The sequence below is a fragment of the Numida meleagris genome, chromosome 3, assembly GCF_002078875.1.
Source record: "Numida meleagris isolate 19003 breed g44 Domestic line chromosome 3, NumMel1.0, whole genome shotgun sequence".
Classification (NCBI taxonomy): Eukaryota; Metazoa; Chordata; class Aves; order Galliformes; family Numididae; genus Numida; species Numida meleagris.
The window spans coordinates 13,734,625-13,759,061 of NC_034411.1; the positions used below are offsets into that span (position 1 = coordinate 13,734,625).

The window sequence follows — 24,437 nt, forward strand, 5'->3', positions numbered from 1 at the left end:
AAAAATTCTACCACCAATGGTGGCCATGAGGTGATACCTACTGGGGAGAAGATCTGATCAGACCAATCATGTAACTGTATTTTTCTTAGAATGTTCTTCTGTGGTTTAGTGCTCAGAGGCTTTGAGCCACAGGCAGTATATTTTATTTAATGGTTTCCTTAGTGGGCTTTTTTTTCCATGAGTTTGTATTATCAATTCATTACATTCATAAGAACAAGCTCTAAATAACGTGAAACCATGCTAACATATATAATCTGCCAGTTCTGACTAAAATTCCACCCCGGAACCCAGGCACAGATGTCCAAGGAGGGAGGGCAGTGGGACTGCAGCCTACATCTCTCCCTGTACCTTTTCCTCCAAGCTTCACTTCATTTTTATGATGGTCTCAAAACCATCAAACCACAGTGGAACATGAGAATGAATAAACTTCCAGCCAGATGAATGACTCAGTAAATTAGATTATAACTATAGCAATAAACTGCTGCTTGTGGTTTGGTTGTATTTTTTTTTCTTTTGCCTAATTCTGCAAATCTGGCCCACCTTCCTTTTCTCTGGCTCCTACCTCTGACAGTAAGAAGTTATGAGGCCTTAATAACCCTGTAGCACAAAGGAGAAATTGCTTGTTTCCTTCTCCCCATGAGGCTTTTATGAAACATTTAGACTCCACCAGCTCAGCAAACAGAATACAAAACACTGCTGATAGCAGAAAACATCAAGGTATGATACACTTGATAAACAGAAAGAAAAGGCAAGGGTGTTTTTTTGTTTGTTTTTGTAGCAACTTATGTTAAATTTCACAAAGGGAGTACTCAAGTTTTTGTAACAAATTGCATGCTTTTGTTCTTTTTGTTACTCATCCTGACCACCATAAAATGCCTCACTGTAGTCTTTGAACAATTAGCTGTAACAAAGAGAAACTGCAGAGAGAAAAAGAAAAGAAAAAAATTCACAAAAGACTACTGAACTTCTAAGCATTTACTAAGGAGATTAAGGACCAAGAGAGGTAACTCTCTGATAGAAAGGTGACATACATATCCTTCATAGGCAAAAGCTCCAGCTGTATCAGCAGCCTGACATTGCTAGGCAACTCACAGTGAAGCACCAAGGGTATATTCAAAGCGAGGAGTTTGTTAATTGTTGTAAAGCCACCACGTCATTTGATCATACGAGAAGGATGAGACAAAGGAACAGCTGGAATGAGATGTTTCAAACTCCATATTTAAAAAAAAATGCTTATTGAATACAAGCCCTCATTCCCAATATTTTCGGCAAATTACCACACTAAACAGATCTCAACCACTGTGTACTCTTGTGCAGTTAAATAAAATAAACTAATATCTGCTGTATTGTGAGGATCTCACACGCAGGTTTTCACACTTTCAGTCTTGCTGTGAAAAAAACTGATTCTGAGAAAGGTTCATACAGGCTTCTGACTCACACAAAATATTCAAAGCCAGCAAGGACAATCATAAGGCTTTATACAGAATGTACATGCAGTTCATTAAGATGAACCTTCATAGGCTACAGAATCTTGTTAGAGATTTAGCAATGGACTCAGATGCTACAGCTTGTTTTGTTTACTTTTAGATAAATACTTATTTATGTTCAAGTAGCACTTTAATTTAAAAGTAAGCCCAAATATAACCTAATTGTGTTTGGTATTTGAAAGTTTAAATAATTAGGGGCACATTTTCTTTTTAGAAAATACACGCACACAGGCATCCTTATGCACCAAACAACCCCTGCAGCTCAGCAACAATACAAATGCTTTCTGAACTGAGCCTAGACACTGTTCTACCACAGCCCAGTACTTTATTATCCACTTGATTTCTGAACAGCATGTATTCTCTTCAGCCTATTTGAATGCCAAAAGAGACTTATGTTGCTGTTTGTCATTTGCCATGCTATTGTCAACTATCTCACCCTTTGGGAAAACAACATCCACCCACAATTTCTCAAGTTTGTATTAGTAATAGTGAGCTCTGCCTAGCACTAACTATATTTCCAGGAAAAAAGATCCAATTTTTCAACTATTTTAATCACTGATTTAAAATTTAATAGTAACACAAACAGAATCAGTTTAGGCATTAGCAGTGATACTTAACTCACATGTTATGCCAAAGAGAAAAAAAAAAAATAGAGCAATACCACTTGGTATATCCACAGAGAATATGGTGCTGGGAATATGAGATCAGAGAGTACTGAGTTGTTTGGCCTGGAGTTGGAACACTTTTATGGATGACAAAAGCAAGTCAAAGTAATGACTGTACCAAGCAGTACTTTTTTTTCCCCTCACTGTTGGGTATGCATGGACTTTTCTGCACAGTACTATGGTAGAAGGAAAGATTCAAATTTTCTCCAGTGTTAACAATGAGATTTGCTTTTAGCAACGCAGAGCCCATGGTGACACTGATCCAGTAGATCAGAGCACTTAAGCAGATTGGCCACTCCACACTGACTGTAATGCAGTTTATTACTCAACATCATCCTAACTTCTCCAGGAAGATTTAATAAATTAATTAGAGACTATAGGAATGGGCTGCCATGACAAACAGATATGCATTAAGGAGTGAGATATTCAGGTGCATCCCCGGGAACTGGCTGCAGGAATAGTCACATTTCCAACAGCAAATCTAAGGGAACTCTGAAACATTCACTGCACATCATCTCCTCTAGAGTGAAAAGTTTAGGCATTATACTCAATGCATCCTAAACTGAGCAGGCTGTAATAGCCATGGTAAGGTAGCAACAAATTAAATAATGCTTATTACAGGCAACTCTTCTGGCAGGGGGAAAAGCATTCCATTGGTCTTGAAATCTTGGATAGTTGTTGACCTATATAAAGACAGACTGCATGAAAAAGTCTTTCTCAATGTAGGTCACTGATCCAGTACTTTTTATTAACCTGTATGCCTTGCACCTCAACAGCTTCATCAGTTGCCACTATTGCATGACACTCATTCATACCAACAGAGTTCAAAATTGAGTCATGGAGATGTCTCCTATTTAGAGAGTGCAAGAACTAGAAGGAATATCTGCCTAATCTTTTTCTTGGCTTGATTTTGTCATGAGAATTAATGAGCTTACTGTAAATCAAACAAAAGCTAGGCAAGTGCCAAACCTATGGTACAGTTTTGTTAAGGTGAGCTGCAATTTGGGAATGCATCCAGAATCCCACTAGCTGCCTAGGCAGTTTTGCAGTACAGAAATGTACCTCTGTGTTTCTATCTGTTACTTCATGAAGTTTCTCTTCACGAGTTGGTCCCCCACATGGTCATGACACCTGACATTTTCCTCACAAACTCAAGAAAGCTCTCTTTGTGAAAATAATGATACTATCAGCTATCTCAAAATTTACCAGTCACCAATTACGGAGCAGCAGCAGCCCATACCCTATATGCTATTGTCACTTCCACCGCCACTCAAGCTGGCTCCTCAGTTTAAAAAGTTGTCTTTTTTGGGTCTTGGATATCTTATGTTATTGGATCAGGCTACAAAGTCTTGTGTGACACTACCAGCTCTCAGACTTCTCTTACAACATCAGTCAGTTGTTTTTACACAGTACGTAAGCTACTCCAGCTTTAATGACACCACAGTATAAAAAAAAAAAGTATGTGTTTTCCTTTTCAGTTTCAGAAAAAAATTGTTTCCTGATCATGTTAGTTGTACATCTCCACAGAAATCAGAAGGAAGTTGGCAGTAGACTGAAATTTTAAAATATTGTAAGCCAATACCACTGTGAGACAAACAAAACCTAGAAATTGTCTCCCTAAGTAACAGCCTCTTTGTCCTCTCATACTCTTAACCAGTTTCAGTTTAGTAATTATGGGATAATGTATTGAAACCAGGTGATATACCTATAAATCTATAGAAAATTGATTAACAGAGTGATATAATAGACCAAAAGCTTAAACTCAGAGACACAGGGGGAGGGGAGGAAGAGATGGAGGGAGGGGAAGAGAGGGGACAAAGGGGCAATAGCACCACTTTTGCAAATTCTGCTTATCTTTCAATTTCTAGTTTACAAGGAAGTAACTTACAAAGTAGCTCTGGACTGGATGGAAAAACAGCGGTCTAATTAGGCTGATGCGCTGGGAAACTCTTCCTTCTGTGAAGCAATAAAACAAAAAGAAGTTCAGTATAAAATATGCTGTCATCTGCTAAATCTCACTACTGGCAAAAACACTCCCCCAAGCAGTCCACAAAAGCACAGTATGAAGATAAACACTTAAGAACAAGATTCGGTTATGACACTTAAATCTTTCATGGGAAAATTTTTGCTATGTATCTTTGCATAGAAAAAGATAAGTTATGGCTAGCAGTGCTGGAAGTTCTGGATGAAGTATGCCATTCTCCACTGCGCTGTGCCAGGACAGTTTTTTAACATTCATAAGGCATCTTGAATGATTAATAATCATCACAAAGGAACAGCTGAACAGTGCTGTCACATTTATAGCTTCCCAGAATAAATGCTAGCTGATTTTAATTGTTTGAGTTTCATGTGTTCCTTAGATGAGCAACAAAGTTGGTAAGATTTCCCTACAGAAGCATAAGCTTCAGTAATGTAGAGTTGAGTACAGCATGAACAAGAGATGCACTACAGAATGAAGACCATGATCCTTCTGCACACTCATTTCTATATTTCTAACCATCCTGCTTGCCACAGTCAGATTTCACCCACATGTTCTCGCAACTAAAATATTTATAAAGAATATATTAATATATTATCTGTATTTCCACAACACCTTGGAACTGCAGTCATAGGCTACACATCATTTTGTGTAGCATTGTACCAGAACAGAGCCAAAGATATTCTGTGACCTAATCACCTCATGGGAAAAGTTGCCAGAGGCACACATAACTAAACTGATAACATTGGTCACTGTCTTGAAACAGTGGTTTGTTTACAGAAAAGAGACTTTCTGAGGAACTGAGGAAGGATAATGATGCAGCTTGTCAGATGTTATGATAGCATCTTTTGCTGCAACAGGTCTTGAGTTGAGAACGCAAAAAGTAAGCAAAGAAGGCTTGGGTCCTGGACCGTTCAGGAGTGAAGGCGTGTATCTTATTATGTAGTGAAACAGAGCAGAGGTGAAGGCCACTGTGAATTACAGTAAAGAGCCCTGAAAGTACAAAAGGGCATTTGGTGTTTGATGTCCAAGAAGCCAGGAAAAGAAGCAAATGGAACAATGATATCATCCAAGTAACAGGTAAAATCTGTGAAATCATTTCAAATTGGAATGAGTGAAGTAAGACTGCATTTTATCAAGACAAGTCAAGACACTTATCAATATAGAAGAACAGTGTTGTATCAGGCAAATAACGGAGCTCGGGCTGTAACGTGGAAGGCCCTTCCCCATGTGCTTGCTATTGGTTCACCTGCTTTACTTGAACCTGTGTCATAATCACGAGGGGCCGTGCTTCTCTGTTTTCATAACAAAGGGCACAACAACTCCATATATGGCCTTTCGGAAGTGACAGGTCAGAAGCGGGAGATTCAATATGATTGGCCAGGAGCCCTCGTGAGCTTCTGGAACAGTCTAGTAAAAAGATAAGAAATACTATATAGTTCTGTAGCTTTTACCAATAAACGCCATTTTGCTGCATATCATATTGATACTGCGTGTGGTATTTGGCCAGGACTGGGTTTTGGTTCTCTACATGCAAGAATAACACTAAAAGGGTCACCGGAGTTCGGTAACAGAACAGGAACATGACACAAAAAGAATCTGGAAAAAAACTAAGATGTGTGCACAGTTAAGAAGCTTTTTCCAACAGATGTTTTGCAAAATGCATGAAACTCATGCACTAGTCTTCAGTCTACAACCCTAAGCGATCCAATCTATAGATCCAATCAACACCTAAAATTGTTAGTCAGAGATGTGTCATGATGGTACACACAGTACACACTCATATGGAAGAGTAAAGCGGCAAAGAGACTTGCGAAGACAGTGAGGACAGAAGGAGGCCCCAGAAAGAAAGAGTGCACTAAAAGAAAACACAGTTTTTAGATGTGTGCGTGAATTTAAAAAAACAAACCTGAAGAGAGACAGGGAGACTGAATATAACAAAGTACACCAACAGTAGATGGAGCTGTGAGATAAGAATCTAACCTTCAAGGGGATGAGTTAAAAGAACGGTTCTGAAATCAAGACTTAAAATCCTACCTTCATGTTAAGTCACAGAACAATCCACAAGAGCTGAGTTAGGTATGTGTCCGACAACCATAACACATTAGCAGGAGTTGAAATGACCTGCTGCTTCTTTTTCCTGCCCTTAAATAAGCAAAGATTGCCCATGTCTAATGCAAGTGAAATCCCAGCCAGCTTGCCATCAACCAAGCGCCTAGAAGAGCCAAGCACTAGGCAAATACAAACTCTCAATCTGATATAACAACAAATTAGAGGGGTTGTTCACATTCGACATGTTCTGCAGTCTACACGACATGGTAACAACAATTTTTGAAATTTTTCATAGAAGCACAAATGAAAATTCCGCACTATTTTCTGAGGTCTGTCAAAAATAGAACAATTATTTATGATGAAATCTATTTACCTCTGGAAAAGCATAAGCAATACTTTGAGGTAAGGGGTAATAAACACTAATATTTTTAAGGATCTTCAGAGATGTGGCATCACACCATCACCATAAGGAAGTCTATTAATGGACTGCAGCAATGTACACTCCACTCCAGATCCAAAACAAAGCTGAACAATTCCACTAACTCCAGGTGATATTTGAAATTTTATCTGAAACTTTTTTGTAAACAGAAACACCTGATCAAAATAATCACCTGATCTTGTATAAAATGGATTCCCATATTAGGCAACATGCAGCGAGCCTATCAAGGCTAAGAAAAGCTTTCTTTGTCAGGGCTCTAGCAACCATTTTGAAATCTGATTCTTCTCTGCACGCCCTCCAAAAGAAGCAAGATCATGCCTGTATGCAACTGAGGCACAAAAATGGAACTGCTTCTACCCCATTCACTGAAGAAAGATCCCAGCAGTGCTCCTATGAGAAGGAGCAACAGAGAAGAAATTTTATATAATCTTTAAACCTTCATTCCATGAGGCCACTACCCCAACTTCACAATTAGTCTTGAGTCTTTTTCAAGGAAAGAACTGCAACCACCATTGCCACAAATCTTTTTGGTGGGCAGAACAAGCAGGTGATCAAATTGGCGTTATCAGGCCTGTTTTTCACAGACTTGGAAAAGAGTCTGTGTCCGAAAACTTGTCTGCAAGTCTCATCAGTTGCTAGATGAAAGATGTATCATCTACTCCTACCAATCTTGTTTCTCTCAAGGTAATAAAAAAGAATCAAATGTGTTATATGTAAGCACCCAATCAGCAATATTTATAAACAGTTCACAAGAGGTGGCACTAAGGCCTAACCACATCACGTGGTGCTAATTGCAGTCTGGAGTCTATTTCAACAAGCTGTCAGATGGACTGTCAAATGGGAATTATATGCATAGCTACAGGATAATAAATTAAAGTATATGATTAACTTGATCAACAATAACAGAGTGGAAGTACAAGATAAATTTCAGTTTGTATGTACACAAATGAATCCACAACCACACAGCTGGCCTGATGTACATAAATAATTTCTCCTGTTTTTGTGAAGCTGAGCTTTAAATCATGTTGTGTAATTTATAGATCGCCATTCTGCAACCAGCTGAGTATTCTATGCATGCTAGGACTCAACCACGTAATTTCCATACCAAGAAAAAAATCACAGAACAGTTCTTGGGCCCTTCAGACTACCAATATTCATGCTGCTACTCTGTAGTCATGTACAGCTAGATGTGAATTACAACATGATAGGATCAGTTACACCCTTTGTTATTTAAAACATTTGTACAAGTAATCTTTTTTTCCCTCCCCTCTGAAATAGTCATCACAGGAAATCTTACAAGTGGCACAATCAATCTAGCTCAGCACAGAGAGGACAACTGCCCCTGCCATGTGCTGTTCCTAACTTCAATGCCCTTACCAGCACAGAGCCCAAACAGAGGGAATCAGAGAGGACAGAACCCACGCAGTTTAACCTGAGAATGGACTGTCCCCCCAGCTACTAACAATACTGACAGGCAGTAAATTCATTTTTACTATAGCTGCAATAGAAACAGCAGATGTACATAGACCTTCCCTTTGCTTCTATCTAACACAAAGCTGAAGTCATGAGATAAATAAATAAATAAACAAACATCTCCAAGATGAGCAAATGCACACCTGCCTGCTGAGATGTCCTGCTTCCCACTTCGGGGCCTCTGCATCTCGCTCTGCACTCAGTAAACCTTGCTCCTGAAGATTGGATCAATAAAGAGACAAGTAGAAGGGACTAGACACACAGATAACCACCTACTCAGAAGTGAATGGCAGTGCTAGTATATGATCAGGAACAGTCATCCAAAGGAGAGGTGAGGGGTTAGAACAGCAAATATTTTCTATTTGTTTCTACAAACTCAAGCATTCAGTTATTATAAAGGAGAACACAGTAAAAATAACGTTTAGATCAAACAGCTGCAAAAACCATCAATACAAAATCCTTCTGGTCCCCAGTGTAGCTAGCCAACAGTACAGCATGCTAAAAATTGGAATTTCATTGTAGCTGAAGCACAATATTTGTGACTTAGAAGTACTGCAGTAGAATTCCAGGCAGAGCTGTAATTTCTGCCATAACTGAAGGACTACTGGATGATTTGAAATAAGAAAGCCAGCATTCACACTGGCTATGTGTGAATACTGCTATTCTCTTTCCTTGAAGAACACTGGCCTTGATAGTTTTTATTACAGTGAAGAAGTTTATTACTTCTGGCCAGATCAAGTTTATAAATACACATGATAAAGTCTGCCTAAATTTGGCACCAAGTAGAACCCACGTTCTTAGAAAAAAAAGCAAACTAAAAACCCTGGAACGAGCACACAGAGAAAGTAGGGAGTTTGGCTATCCATGTTCAAGCACCTTAATAATGGAGAGGTGAGCTTCCTCTAAGCCTTTCAGAACATCTGCAAGAATTATACAAGGAACATAGGAATTACACAAGGAACACTGATGCTTATTTTAGAGACTCTGCTTCACTGGGTGCAATCTATGCTGACCACTACAACTTCCCAGTGGCAAAGACATTTTAAGGAGTTTGCACCATCTTTTGTGCAGAATTAAGTAAACGGGCAGCCTACTGCTGTCCTACTCATCTGTTGCGTCTGTGGAGCTTTATGTGAGACTTGAATGATTTTAGGAGAAAACAACAAACCACAAAATCCTATCTCCACCCTTCCTTTATTTTTCCCCTTATTCTCTAAGCTCAGTTCATTGTTGCACTTCAGACTGACAAGCACAGGTATGAGCACAGGTGAGGGAATAGCAAATTACAGTGGAATAAGGAGAAAAAGCAATAGAGTTGAGCGAGACATTTCATTTAAAAAGGAAAAAAAAGCTTTACATCCAAAGCAATACAACAAGAACCTGCATTTTCACATTCAGATTTCATGTAAGCCAGAGGCATTCATCTTTTTCTTCAAGTGCTGCCTCTCAGGTGTGCTTTAATTGCAGCACACTAACTGTAGTCAGCATTTGACAAAATCTGGAACTAGGGATTAATGTTTTAAAGGATTTGAGGGCTGCAATTTCAAACTGCTTTACAATAGTAAGAAACCTTGACTTCTACAGACGGTCATAACAGGAGCGGTAAAAATCATGTATAAATGAATGTAGAGAAGAAAGTATTCATAATGATGAGATTTTAAGAACCAGCCTAAAGCAATGTGCCACAGCCAGAGCAATACATGAAAATAAATGAAAAGTTACTTATTTGATGGACTTTGCAATTGCTACTTCTCTATTAAGTCAAGGAATTTTCTATTAGTTCTGGTGTACATATGGCCAATGACTTGGCCACTGTATACACTTAGTGTGAAATCCAGGACTCACACAAGCCAATGGGGAAACTTGCACTGACACCAGTAGACAGAGGCTCCTGAAGCGAAGAAGGGAACTGCTAAATGGTACAGGGAGAGGGCTCTTCCTGGATAGAGGCACTAAGTTCTCCTTTTAGCTTCATTTCCCTCGCATTGCCTGTAGCTGTAGCCTCAGGGCATTTGTCTTTGTGCAGCTTCTCACCTGAACAGATGAAGCATGTTGCAAGCACCTGTACGTACAGAGTTGTTACTGAGAGCCAACAGTTCCGGTAAATGCACCTACCTAACTGCCTGATACTAGTATTAGCTGGACAAACCTACTCTAGAGATCACAGCATCACTGCAAGAATTTAAACTGCACAAGACCAAGGTAGCGAGAGAAGCTTACGTGTTTCCCCATGGCTACTTTCTGTGGTGACTGGCACAACACTAACTCTGTGGGATGAAGGCCGCACCCCTTTGGAGCCGGGGGATGTACATGCTTATCTGTTTTTGGCATCCAACCCCCTCACATGCCTCTTTACAAAGATTCATGCTGTAAATCTATACATCTAGCCAAGATGTCCAGCAACAAGTTTGTTCTGTAGCCTCAAGCATTAGGAGCTCATGAGAATTCACTTTCTTTAAATGATAGTCGCACATCTCTCCACCTCTTTCCTAGAGCACTGTACCGAATCTTTTATATTATTTATTCCATTCACTTTAGAACAATTAAAAGGTATGCCGAAGATCTCCAAAACCACATGCCATTTGAAGAAAAATGCCAACACACGCCCATACCCAATTATAAAGGTTTGCAAACTGATGAAACAGAAGCCCACAGTTGCCACAGAAAGCATATAAGAATCTTCCGTAAGACAGGATGTGGCAGGAACATAGAGAAAAAGACAAAATATTTACATCATAACAGTAGTTGCTTTATTCAGCTTGATGAAACCCATCATTTGTTGCTGGAGACAGCCCTGATTCCTGCATTAGTGATTCAGGAGTGATAGGAAATTGCCACTACGCAGCTGCCGCACCATAAGTAAATCCCCACACGTGGAGATTTCCTGTGAATGGACCCAAATATTTTGTGCCTGAAGGAAGAAATACACACATGACATAGAAATTAAGTGCTAAAGCTTAGGTAGCTTCCAGCTAGCAAAAAATTTGGAATTTCTTTTATACTTGCAGAAGACCTGGGTGCTCTGACTAGCACAATTCTGTGGAGGACTCCAATCAAAATAATTAAGCAGAAATACTAAATGATGATTCCTCAAAAATTCACTTTGTGTTCTAAAGGATTAAGCTTGAAAGCTTAAAAAAAAAAAAAAAAAAGTTGAAAAGAAAAAGTTGGCCTCCATCTAGCTGCAAAATGATTTCTGAAGATTTTTAGATATTGGCAGTTTGACAGCATAAAAAATGTCCATTCTCGGCTCATGGTGATAGAAATAGAGAATCTATCATGACTTCTATATATACATCACATGTTTTTTTCTTTTCTTTTTTTTTTTGCTAAGGAAACAATGGAAGACACTTTCGTAAAGAAGAAACACTGTAAGAAACACTGCTCCTTCTTAAGTGAGAGATAATGGAGTGAAGGAGAAGCTATCTGTATTTTATTTTTTATTATTTTTATTTTATTTTTATTATTATATTTATTATTATTATTATATTTTTATTAATATTTTATCAAGTATATCTTCAGTTTTCCTATTCACTCGTTGCATTTGTCTCAGAGTCATCAAACTAAATAACTATCTTCATTTCCCACATATCGCTAACACAAGCCGGATTTGTCTTACTTTTGACCAGAAAAGTCTCAACAATGGTGTGTTTTTAATTCTTCTATTTTATGCCTACTTCCATATTTACACGATGCTAGTTATTCACTTCTAGATACCAGCTGTACATTTCAGTGACACAAGTTGCTTTATTATCATTATTATTTTCATTTTTAAACAAATTAGGTTACTATTTCTAAGGCATGAAGAGAAACTCTTACTGGAACACTGCCTTTGATCTTTTCAGCGTACATCTATTTTTAAAATATTTTACTGACTCCTTCAGTTTTCTTCAGCACAAGGCAGCAACTCCGCAATCATTTGTTCACCAGGGCTTCAATCGTTTTGAATTGTCAAAGCCTCACCACAATGCAGCCATATCCTGATGTTTATTCTCCAGTAGAATGTAAAACATGTTTTATGGTTAGGCCATACATGGACTTCCAGTGTATTGGCAGTTTTACAAGGTGTCACCTCTACTTATAAGCCTGTATGAGATTTTCACAGGACAAATGATGCATCTGCCACAGAAATGCCATCTATTATCAGGTATCCAGTATATCATATTATAAAGCTACCTTCAAGAAAGCTGTAATACAGAAAGACTGAAGTAATTATAAGCTTATTCAATAAAGGCTGAAATAGGTAGGATACAGAAACAGTGTCTAAACAAAGGTTTTTGATGTTTGCTACATCCTCTAATGCAATGATACCATGTAATATTCAAGCTTATCACTACCTAATCTTTTTCTTTCTCCAATTCTTCTCTTTTAATCTGAATGGATTCAGTTCTCCATATCACAAGTACAATGACTTTAATCTGTCACTTGCACATATACTTACTTTACAGAAACAAGTAGGGTCACTGATTTCAACTATGCTATCTACACTCAATCTCAAACAGGAATTGATCACAGCTAAACTTCTATTAACATTTCAACCAGAAATAACAGAGGAACTATTATTTTAATCAGGAGCAGCAAGATGAGGCATCCAAGAGTCACAATTTTTAACATGAAATGATTATTCCCTTTGAGACAAGCCTGTGGCACAGACACAGCCAGGATGAGCGCAGTCTGTGAAGGTCACTTTGGGATGGAGCTCAAATGTCCAATTAATATCTCCATTTTAAACCACGTTGTATAAGATGCATCTGTAACAACATAGTACTCATGGATCTCTCAAAACTTTCTGCTACATTTCCCATTTTAAAAGTCATTTCCTTTGGAAGCTACATGCGATCAAGGAGCTTTGAATGTTTTTATGTCATTAGAATGGTAATGGTTTCAGCACTGAAAGCTTCATATTTGAGTCAGAGTTCACGATCATATACAAAAATACATGATGTCACACTACGGTCAAATGATCATGTTTAGAACTGAATAAAAATGTACGCAGAGATTAAATATACTACGGAAGGAAAAAAAAAGCCCTTTCTTCAAAACATTACTTTAAACATTTTCAGTATTAACAATAAAAGCTAAAATATTATAACATTTTCAGTTTGATGTATTTGAGAATATTTAAATGCATATATAAATAAATTATAACACTAAAGAAACAACCGTAATTTACAAAGGAAATATGCAAACATGAAAAGAGTCAAGCATAAAGCTTTATCCAAGTGTTTCAACTGTATGATGTAAACAGTTAAAATTTGTATTTCATTTAATAGGTCAGTTTTGATAAAAATTTCAGTTCTAAGTTCACTACTCAAATGATGATTTGTCATTCAGCAATTAAATGCTCTAGTTAATTTCAATGAATATATTAAGTCTTCCTCAAATTTTATTCTAACCCTGTTTCATTTTGTAATGGTTGCCATTAAAATGGGACAAAATACAGATCAATGGCATGCACTATCACTTTCCAAGAAATTCTCTATATAAGTAAATATCATAAGGACATCATTGCAGTACCATATAAGATTATCTGGTATCTTAAAAAAAAAAAAAAAGAGAGAGAGAGAGATGCCAAGTACTTCGACTGTCATCTTATGAAAGATATTTGTCCAAAGTATTCTGTACTGAAATAACGAGGACATAGTGAATAGCCAACATAACAAAGCCTTATACAATCATTTCATTCTAGAAAGATTACTTGGAAGACTTGGAAGTGGTATACAAGTCACACTTTAATACAGAAAAGCCTTGATCCTTAACTCTCACATATAATTTAAGCCTATGACTGACCTCAATTCAATGAGGTTTGTCATGGAAAAAAAGCAAGGCTTAAAAATAATTATTTGCAAAAAGAAGAACAAGATCTACAGTCAATTTATTCTATGGGAAAGCTAATAAAACCAAGACGTAGAAACAGAGGAGCATTCAGGGGAGCATTAGTGTGGAACAAGATCCTGAATTTTTGCAAGGCTCCAGGAAAGCAAATAACTAAAAACAAGAGTGATACAAAGACAAAAAGAGCAAATGACCTAAGGGACATGACTTATTTAATTTTCAAAGTATATTTGCTATCATTGTGATGAGACAAATTCTCCACCTGAACTTAGAGTAGTCTGACAGTAACATTTTGGTTTTCTACTTTACTCACATAGACAATAGTCTACACAGACAGTTTTCCTTACAGCTTAAACCCCCTAAAAGCTGCAAACACACTCTTCCCAAAAGAAAGATGCTTTTCTTTAGGCATTCTAAGAATTCACCATGATCATTACTGAACAGATAGACTATTCATTGAGATGTTATCACTTTGCTCCCACATATTACAGTCCAATGCAGCAGGTGGAACACAAGGGATTTTATTTGGAGTGATTTGGCTCTTGCAGACCTAATTACAAAGCTATATGGAATGATTTCAGAGAAAATGCATGAAGTAATTCACAATACGTTTTCTTTGTGGATTAAGAGGACCACAAATGAAGCTGCATCAGCTTTCTTTTTAAAATCAAGCAAATATCTCATTCTTTCACAGAGAAAATTGTTTTTCATTTTCAGGCACATTACATGCCTATCTAATTTCTTAGATATGACATTACATACAGAAAGAAACTGGTGAGGTTATATTTGTTACTATAAAGAAAGCTGTATCGTGAGAGCTGTAAAACCATAGCTGTGCAACTGCAATAAACCAGCTTTTGGAGCTGTTTGGAGGGCTTTTACTAGTCATGTTAAAACCGACAAGTTTTCAGTGCTTTCTTATTCTCTCCTTTCCCTCTAGACTCCACAAGTAAGAAACAGCATTCCTGGCTTTCGCAGGCTGGAATTTCTTCCAAGGATTTTTTTTTTTTTTAAACGAATTGGTTATGAATCAGACAATGACTATGATTTCAAAATTAATGTAAATTTTGTCACTGACTTAATTAGAGCTAGGATTTCATCCAAAGAACATTTTCATATGCTATTTAACATTATCTGTCATGTAAACTGTTATGTGAAATACAGTCTGCCTGGTAAAAGAACCAAAAGCTGTCTAGCAGCTTCCTGGTTCATCATATTTCCAAAATTCATCTATTATAACTCAAGCTCCTTTTTTTTTTTTCTCCAGTCACTACAAAAGTATCTCTTCATAAAAAATAGTATTTTTTAAAAAAGACAAAGGAAGAAACAAAAGGTTAACAAGTTATTTTTCTATGCAAAAACAGGAACATACGTAAGCATATAATTTCATCACCATAGCACACTGGTTTCAAGTTATCAAAATGACTGAATGGGTGAAAACTAGAAACAGGATTGACAGGAGACAATATAAAGAATAGAAACATTCTTGACACCTTAAATACAGAACTTTTTGGCTCAGAGTATCTGATCACAAATAAGTTGACCCACATGTGAAGAGGCAGTCAGCATGAGCTGCAGCTCAGATCAGAGATTAATTTAAACTGTTTTTAAATAGAAGAAAAGTGAATAACCTGCAGAACTAGAATAGGTTTTTTATTCAATATAAGTTTGTTGCTGGAAGGAAATAGGACATGAGAACCACTGTACATCAAAAAGATGTGACTGCATTTTTCAGCTGGCCATGTCCCTGATCAAATGCTGTAACACAAAAATACCATTACATTTTATAGGTTTTCCAGCAGTCTCAGCAAAGTTTTACTGCATTTCTTTCAACAGGGACAAATACAGCACCTCTACCCAGAAGACAGAATAGTTTTTTTCTGCAAGATGGATAAGCACAGCAAATGAGGAAAAAAAAAAAAAGAAAAATGCTGTTATCAGAGATGCAGAATATCTTCCAGTTGCAAGTTAGGATTAAAATGGTGCTTATTATATGAACCACTGTATATTAGGCCACTTTTGTCTTTATTTGCATATGTGCACCCATCAAATCACAGTTCCAAAACAGAATGAACAGTTCACAACTGATTCATCTAACTCAATTGGTACATATAATATTTTATTTCATTTAATTTTTAAAAGGAAAATGTCTTGTGTGCCCCCATCTACGTTCACTGTAATTCAACAGTATGTATCCAGGCAGCATCTAAGTCAACTAACCTTTGCTTTTCATCAGTTTGCAATCCAATGCTGTTCCCTCCCAGCAGCTCTGTGCCATCCATTCACATCACCCATTTCCCCATGCAGTCACTGCCTTCTACCTGTCCATAAAATGCTCTTGAACTTCATGTCACTGAGATTGCAATTCAACATTCTACTTTAATTAGAAGGACAGCTAATTAGGAAGACATAATTGATTTAAAATCTGATGTATTTCAAAAATAACAACAGTCTCTTCACTACAGCTTTCAATCTGTCAGACCACTGGCCTATTTCCATGATTTCCTCATCATATTTTTCACTGTCTTACACTTTTCTTGCACATTATTGTGTTTATGAAAGATAATTTCACTCTCAATCACTCTCATAAATGCTTCCCAGCTAAAAATAAATCGAACCAATTAGCAACAAAAATTTGAGGAAATATAGAAAGTGACCAAATGTGTAATTCCACACAGAGGAACTGCTCCTGAACATACGTGCTTACTGGACCTAACTGATTGGATGCATAAAGGGCACATTAAAATAACACTGACTACTGACAAGGTAGAAATATTCTGTATTTTACTGGGTATTTTCTTCTCTGCTGTTTTTCAGTTAGAGTAGACTAAAATGTAGCTCTCCAGTGTCTGAGACACTTGTAATGTTTTATCTCAGCTGTTCAAAAGAATGCATAAAGGGTATGACAAGAAGCAAATTACTAGAAAAAAGGTTTCATAAAATTTGAATTATTTAAGAAGTTAAATGTGTCCTTGCGCTTTCTATTACTTATGTGTTATATCCCTTTCCATGGAGCTGGAAGATTGATTTATCTTAGCTTTATCAGTTTCATATCATTAATATACACAATACAACCCTTCTTGTAGGGTACATAAGCCAACTTTCACTAAGATGATTGTTTTCACCTTGGGCTTGTACTCTCTTATATACAGGAGACAGTAAAATAAATAAAAACATTCAGTATTAACTGGCAAAGTTGTAATCAATACGACTTAAATCCAGGTGAAACAAATTATATCATCCAAAACCTACAAAAAAAATTTGATTTTTTTTCTCCCAACAAATATGAATTGTACAAAGCAAGTGTACAGAACTATTAAGAATACATTTTCCTTACACTTATTCTTAAATAAATAAAACATTAAAAGCATCTTTTTTAAAAAACCCAATGTTATTCGTAATCTAGCCATCCCTTGACACAACCCATCTTTTCTGTAAAAAACAAATGGCACAAGAACGAGCCTGAAAATGTGTCTGTATTTAAATCAGCCTGTCAGCCTTTAACACTGGGTACAGCTAGCGCTGCTGCTGAAGGTGGGATTGCCACGTGTGCAGAGACAGCCTGCCAACATTAGTGAGGCCCACAAATGTGATGCTGCAGGGGGCTGCCTTTCAGCATGGGGACCCAGACACAGCCACTTCTCCAGTGATGCTGACATCTCTCTTAGCGCTGTTGCATCCTTACTGGCATTTACCCAAGCAAGGCAGATGGGAGCGACTTCAAGCGTAACTCCTGATACTGCACTTGTACAGCTAGTTGCAGGATAGATGTAGCATAACCTTAAGCAAAAACTTAACTGGACCCACTCTGACAATGCTATTCTATAGGACTTTCTTCACATGAGAAACCAGTTCCTTCTACAAATACCCGAATCATTTCTCCCTACAGTACAGGGCACTACAAAATGACTTATACAGAGCACAGACAAAAAGGAAAAAGCAAAAGATGGGAAAATAATTCATCTTTCCTCCCCAGAGTCAAGTAACTCTACCATTTACTCACTTTACCAGTTGATCCAGGGCCAGACTCTGCTTTAGTTAAGGCTAACCCTCAGAAACATAAGGCATTCATTATCCATCATATCTGCTATCCTCACACACAACTAGTCTCTCTGCAAACCTGTCAAAGGATCTGTTACCACTGAATGCTGTTCTATCATATTAGCCCTTCTCCTTCCACATCCCTCTCTCTATTGATTTTTAAATAAGCCAATAGCACTTTAAGAAGACACAGTTACTGCATTCAAAACTCAGCAGAGCCTCAAATCTGCAATCAAAGTGATAAACTCAGGATAGAGACCTTGGATTCCAAGTGCTTTACTATAAAGTTTGTGCTTCCTGGACAATCATACAATTACAGCATCATGCAAATAAATACCTGCGTCTGCATTATCACAATAACATCATCACCATATGACACCAGATCATCACTGCTTGCTGCTCCAGAATGTCAACTCATGTAGAAAACAAATTGTTCAGTGCTGTCTTTGTAGTTATCTCCCATTTTACTGATCTTCCTTCCCTGCCCTCAGTAAACAACAAACAAACAAAAAAACGAGCCAATTTTGAAAAGATGACTTATTTGCCTTATAATTTGTCTGAAATTACCATTTAGGAAATGATAAAATAATTTGCTTGTATTGCAGTGAGAATAAGATGTTTGGAAAGAGCTGAAAAACAACTATACTGCAGCTGAAAAAGACAACAAAAGCATTATGATTAACAGCGCTCTACCACGTATACTCTTTTTTTTTTTAATCATAACAGAAAAAAGAGACAAGGCAACAAGACCAGCTACATTAATTCTGCTTGACATACATTTCCTACCAGACAGCATACTGTGAAAGAACGCCCGGTGACAGATGTTATGGTCAAATATAAAACAGTTGGCATGGTGGAACCGGGACCTGCTGGTCAAACTGGAGAGCAAGAAGAAAATGCACAGTCAGGGGAAGCAGGGACATGTAACCTGGGAGGAGTATAGCGATGCTGCTGGGCTGTGTAGGGATGGTGTTGGGAAGATCAAGGCCCAGCTGGAACTGGACTTGGTAAGGGGTGCAAAGAAGGATAAGAAAGGCTTCTATGGGTACATCAACTGGAAAAGGAAAGTCTAGGAGGGTGCACCCCCACAGTGAGCAATACAGGCAGTCTAGCAGCAACAGACAAATAGAAGGCTGAGGTACTCCACAAGGTTTTTTCGGCTGTGGTGTGAGGTTGTTTTTGTTGTTATTGTTGCGTGTTTTTTATATATATAAAATATATATATAATATTATATATATATTATTATATATATTATATATTATTATATATATATTATATATTTTTTTATATATATATAAAAAGCAACTATGACATGATGGCAATAGCTCTTGGTACAAGGCAAGCCAGCCACAATTTTCTTTCAATATAGAATCAGAACAGCTGCATGACTAACTTAGGTTTAGTCAGTCCCGTGTTTGCCATGTATATGGAGTAAGTAAAATGGCCCTAAAAGTGATCTGCAGTCGAGCCTCTCTGTTTTCTACTAGTCATACCTGAATAGATCAAAAGTTGAGAGGGAAAATACACACGCAAAAGCAGTCAATTTTTAGCTGTATGTTTTTCTTTGGAAAACATAAAAGAACTTCAAAACAATCATACGCTTATAAGAGGAATGGGAAATTAACTGCAGACATAGTCTAATCAATTTTTCCCTTATGTGGACATAGCCTAGAGCGATGCACACGCTCCCAGGGCTCTAGATCCCTAAAACAACAAGGCATGTGAATTGATACACACATGAAGAACACCCCAATATAAAAATGTATATACAAATGTACACTTATTAATCTTAAAATATCCAATCTGCAGTAGTGTTTATTTAGGGATGAAATGAAGTGAAGAGCTTTCAAAAAGCATTTGGCTTCATATTTACAGTATCTATTAACTCTGTAAAACTCAGCTGATAAGCTTCTGTTACTTATTACATTTTCTGTGCGTGCCTTTCATCTGAGGTTCTGGAAGAGCTTGGAAAATCTTAATCAAGCCTCAGAACACCACTGTGAAGAAAGCACAACAGTAAAACACAAGGTGCAGACAATTTGTGTGGTTTGCCAAAGCTCGCAAGGTGGCTCTGGTCCCAAATGGCACTCAGCAGAGACCAACATTAGCAGAGCTGTTCACTCCAATACCCTCATTTCCAGCTGCATCTCAAAACCACCACACCACATTATTCTGTTCCTTGTATAAATATCATATTCTTCTGATTGATTTTCAGTCACAGTTTGGGTTGGGGCTCATGGAGACTTGGTTTTAGTGAAGGCAAGTTCAATTCCAGCTTGGGCCAGCAGTGTGAATATCTCTTTAATCTGAATTGGCCTACAAAGGCACAACGGTTTGTTAAAGCTAAAGGAAACCCTGGCTAGTATAATTAAAGGTTGTGCCTGAAGGCTGGAATATCTCATAGCATTAAAGGTTTAAAATCTCACTTGCAATCCTGATTACTTAAACTGCTACTATAAAATTACAATGGATAAAATCTCATCTGAAGATGATTAAATTTTTTGTGTTATAATGGAAGAGCTGCAAACAATCAATTTGCATTTTTCTGTGAAAATTTACTTCTAGTGCAACTTTCAGTTCTGCAATGGATCATACTGTATGCCAACTTTGTCTAACCGAAGTCCAAAACTTCTTTTTGCCAATCATCCGCTTCACTAAACCATACTCATCAACATTAAAATATGATTTCATTTGCTTAAAATAAGTGACTCATTCAGTTTGGCAGGATTTAGGATAGCTGTAATACAAACGTGAGATGAGGTAATAAGATGACAAAGTTGCAGAAGAAAGGCTCTATCCAGTAAAAAAAACCCAAAACATTAAGGACAGAGAAGACAGATTATTTTATTTGTTAGCTAAAATGTTACTCAACTTATACAAACCTATACTGATATGTCTGACAAGATGTTTGATGTATATGTCTTGTACCCATAACTAGAACCGGATCCACTTTTCAGGGGTGGTCAGCACAAATACAGCAAGTAACCTTTGTGCTTGGCAACAGATTTTCAGAAAAGCAGCTTCTGGTGGCAGCAAACCTGAGACAAAAGCATACCACCCTCCTGAAAAGTTAATATTTATCATGAACCCTGACTGACAGCTGAGCTTGGCGGAGGAGGAGACGGAGTTAGAAATCAAATTCACACTGTCACTACACATTTAACAAGATTTAAACCTTGCATAAAACACAGTAAGTCGTGAATAATCCCAGGGAGTCTATTCAAGATATTACTCATTCACCAGGCAGCGAAGTTTCATTTTCTGAATAGGGAATAGACCACAAACAAATTATTCCCGATGTGAACAAAGCAATAGAAGCCTTTAGGAAAAAAACAGCCTTGCAAATACCATTTGGAAATTGAAACTGGAGGTATATCCAGCACAACCGGGAAAATAATGCAACTTGAGTATAGGTTACCATAAAGAAAAGTGGTGTGCAGAGCTTCTACCTTTAAAAAGGGTGAAAATAACCCATCATGCATTGAAGAAATGAGACTAAACTATTTCTCATCCAGGTCACATTGATGCAAACATGGATGGAGAAAGAAAAGACCTGATCCTCAGCTATAACATGAAAAATGTAGTCACCCTGGTACTTTCACATACCAATAAGAAAGAAAGATAAGTCGTGAACCCCCCGGTATTGAAGAGTAGCAGAAGGGCTGCTGGCAGCCACCAAAGATGCATTCCAAGAGAATACGCTTTCCCTAACAATGTTAGAGAGGTTTTCAATTTACTGCTGTGCTTACTGATAGATCCAATTTGAAAAAAAATCTCAATGCTACTAATGTCTGAGCCCGTGTTTGGCCCCTAAGGGCACTGCAAGTGAAACAAACAAAAAAACCTCCAGTCTTACAACCCTCAGGTAAGGGAACAGCTCTCATGAGAATATATGGACACATAATCCAAAAGCAAATCAGTCAATTCTTTAAAAACATGCAGAACACATGGCCTCCCTAAAGCTGCTTGCACAACCAGCCAGAGCCCTTTGCTTAGAGCTATTCAGATCACAGGGAAGCTGAAGATAGGCTGCATTAATTTTATATTGTGTTTTTAATTAAGTCTTTCTGGGTACTCAGAACCCAATTTTCTCTTTGGATATCTCTAAATAGTACACGGATTTATTTCCACATAAAGAGATCTAAATGTACTATCCTTCACTAGGGGGAAACAAACAAACAATAAACCAACCTGAAAATTCCCCTTTAACTAGCAACACACCTAATCCTTTCACAGACTTCACACAGCAAAATCACTAAAACAGCTCATGTTGCTATGATTCAGTCTCTCTGAATAAAATACAGACACTAGTAAGGGTATCACTGACAGTTCTGTCCAACTCTCCATAGCTAAAGAAACATTTCATTAAACTTAATGAAAAGAGTGAGTATCAGGTGGGAAAACAATGGGTTTTGAATTTGCACTTCTACTGAAGTGGATTGGCATTCTGCCATTGATTTTAGCAGAGGCTGAAATCGCAAGTAATTCAGAAGAGTGCCAGGGAAAGCAGCAGAATTTCCCACTGATTTTCATATATGAAGCACATTTTTGCAGAACAGAGCATCAGTAGCAGCTCTAGAGCAATGCTTTCCAAGGAACTTCTCTTGATTTCCAACCATGAAAGAATACAGGGCTAAACAGAAAAAAAAAAAGACTGCTAAAATAAGACTTAAGTGATGAGCTGTTTCTTGTTTTTTTTTTTACAGAGGAAATTTTAGAAACTATGCATGTTTTGTATATGTAATAAATTAAGGCATTGTACCTGTTCATTCCGCTTACTACCTAATGCTTACTAATGTTTGTGAGGAACAAATCATATTTTCTTGGATGTATAAAAATGTTCTTTACTTAATCAATACAACTGTTCATTTTGTTTAATAAAAAATGCATTTTAGCAATAAAGAGAAAAAGATGAAACCATTGGCTTTTGAAAGAAAAACAGCAACAGAATTTGAGATATATACAATTAAACTTTAAACTAAAAAGCACAATTTTACATACACCATTTCTAAAAGGTTACCATACAACAAAAGCAAGGAGGATGGCTTCATTTGCAGGCATTGCCTATTAATTGCTTGAGAAATAAATACTTATTGTGGAATTCTGGTGACTACACAGTTCAACAGTTAGAATGATTGCAACACTCATCAATAACTTGACTGTCCTTACTGAGAACTGTAAGATGTTGAATGCTCCCTGAAAATCTGGGGCTTGTTTAACCTTTTCTCAAAATATCACCAATTGTTTATGAGGAAATCGCTGGTTCAGAGCTTTTGACAGTTTGAGTGTCTCAACTTCCAGCCCTTGAATCATACAAGAATTAGCTTATGTTTCTGATTCTAACTCTTCTTTAGCAGGGATGCAGGAAGGATAATGCTTAGTTTTAATCATCATATTATACCACAAAAGAATAACTAATAATTAATTTTAAAAATAACAAAGATATTTCTAACAGTCAGTCATGCAAAAATCAAAGTCCCATTCTAGAAAGTATTCTTGTGTGAGGAATCACTGTGTCTTTGGGTATTCAGTAGCAGCTTTGGAGCAGTCCTTGCATCAATAATCTAAAAAGCATTTCAGTAATTTTCCCCTTTCATGAAAACCACATCAACTCATTTAAAGGAAAGAAAAAAAATTGATTAGGATCAGTCTGAAATCTGAAAGTACTGCTACTAATTTGAGGCAAGTTTAGGAAGAGAATTTCTTGTTTTTCCTTTTTTTTTTTAATTATCAAACTCTGTTTTCATAAAGTCTGGTACATAAAGCCCTTCTAAGTGGTACAACGGTAACAGGCAACGAAAGCTGTTCCTGACTTCTATATATGAAATTTTACAGTGAGTCACAGAGACAGCACCTCTTGCTAGATATTGCACATAAGCTCACCAGTTCTTGCTACAACCTCATGCAAAAATGAAGTTGGCAGCTGCACCCTGTGAAGCCAGTTGGTTTACCTCTGCCTCCAGCACTTCGCAAGTTTGAAACAGGAACCACATTCTCAGGTCAGGGCTGTGGGAATGCACAACAGTGGAGTGGGAAAAGCTGATACTAAAGTTGTAAGGTGCTAGGCTAGAAAAATGAAAAAGGTAGGGTATGCTCTTCCCTCTTTGCTCTCTAAGTTGGAGCAGAAGGGTTTCTTAGCAGGATGGGTAAAATAAAGAACATGAGGTTATGGAAGCACAGAGGGAAGGTAAAAGTTAGAAAAAGTAGAGGAGACATGACTGATTTCTGAAGTTAGATGATGTACACACAACCTGCAAAGCTGAAGCTACTGCAGGAGCAGCAGTGCCTGGGAGCTCATGTAAGGTTTCAAGTAAGCATCACAACAAACACAGCTTTTCCTTGAGCTCCTCTGCTTCCAGCAGAGGTACTCACTCTGTACAGCCAAGATTTCCCAAACATAAACCAGCTCATAGCACATAAGGAGGGACCACTCACCTTTGAAAGAGAGGGAAGGATACCACTCAAA

General features: G+C 37.4%; 1 protein-coding gene across 6 annotated transcripts in view; it reads right to left on the minus strand.

Moving 5' to 3' along the window:
• The window catches only part of PLCB4 (phospholipase C beta 4), a 241,450-nt gene that overhangs the window by 128,152 nt on the left and 88,861 nt on the right, over positions 1 to 24,437 (minus strand). For all 6 annotated transcript variants that reach the window (XR_002436444.1, XR_002436445.1, XM_021390074.1 and 3 more), the window contains exon 3: positions 4,041 to 4,108. The gene's annotated coding sequence lies outside the window, so the exon portion shown is untranslated. The remainder of the gene's footprint in view (positions 1 to 4,040; positions 4,109 to 24,437) is intronic.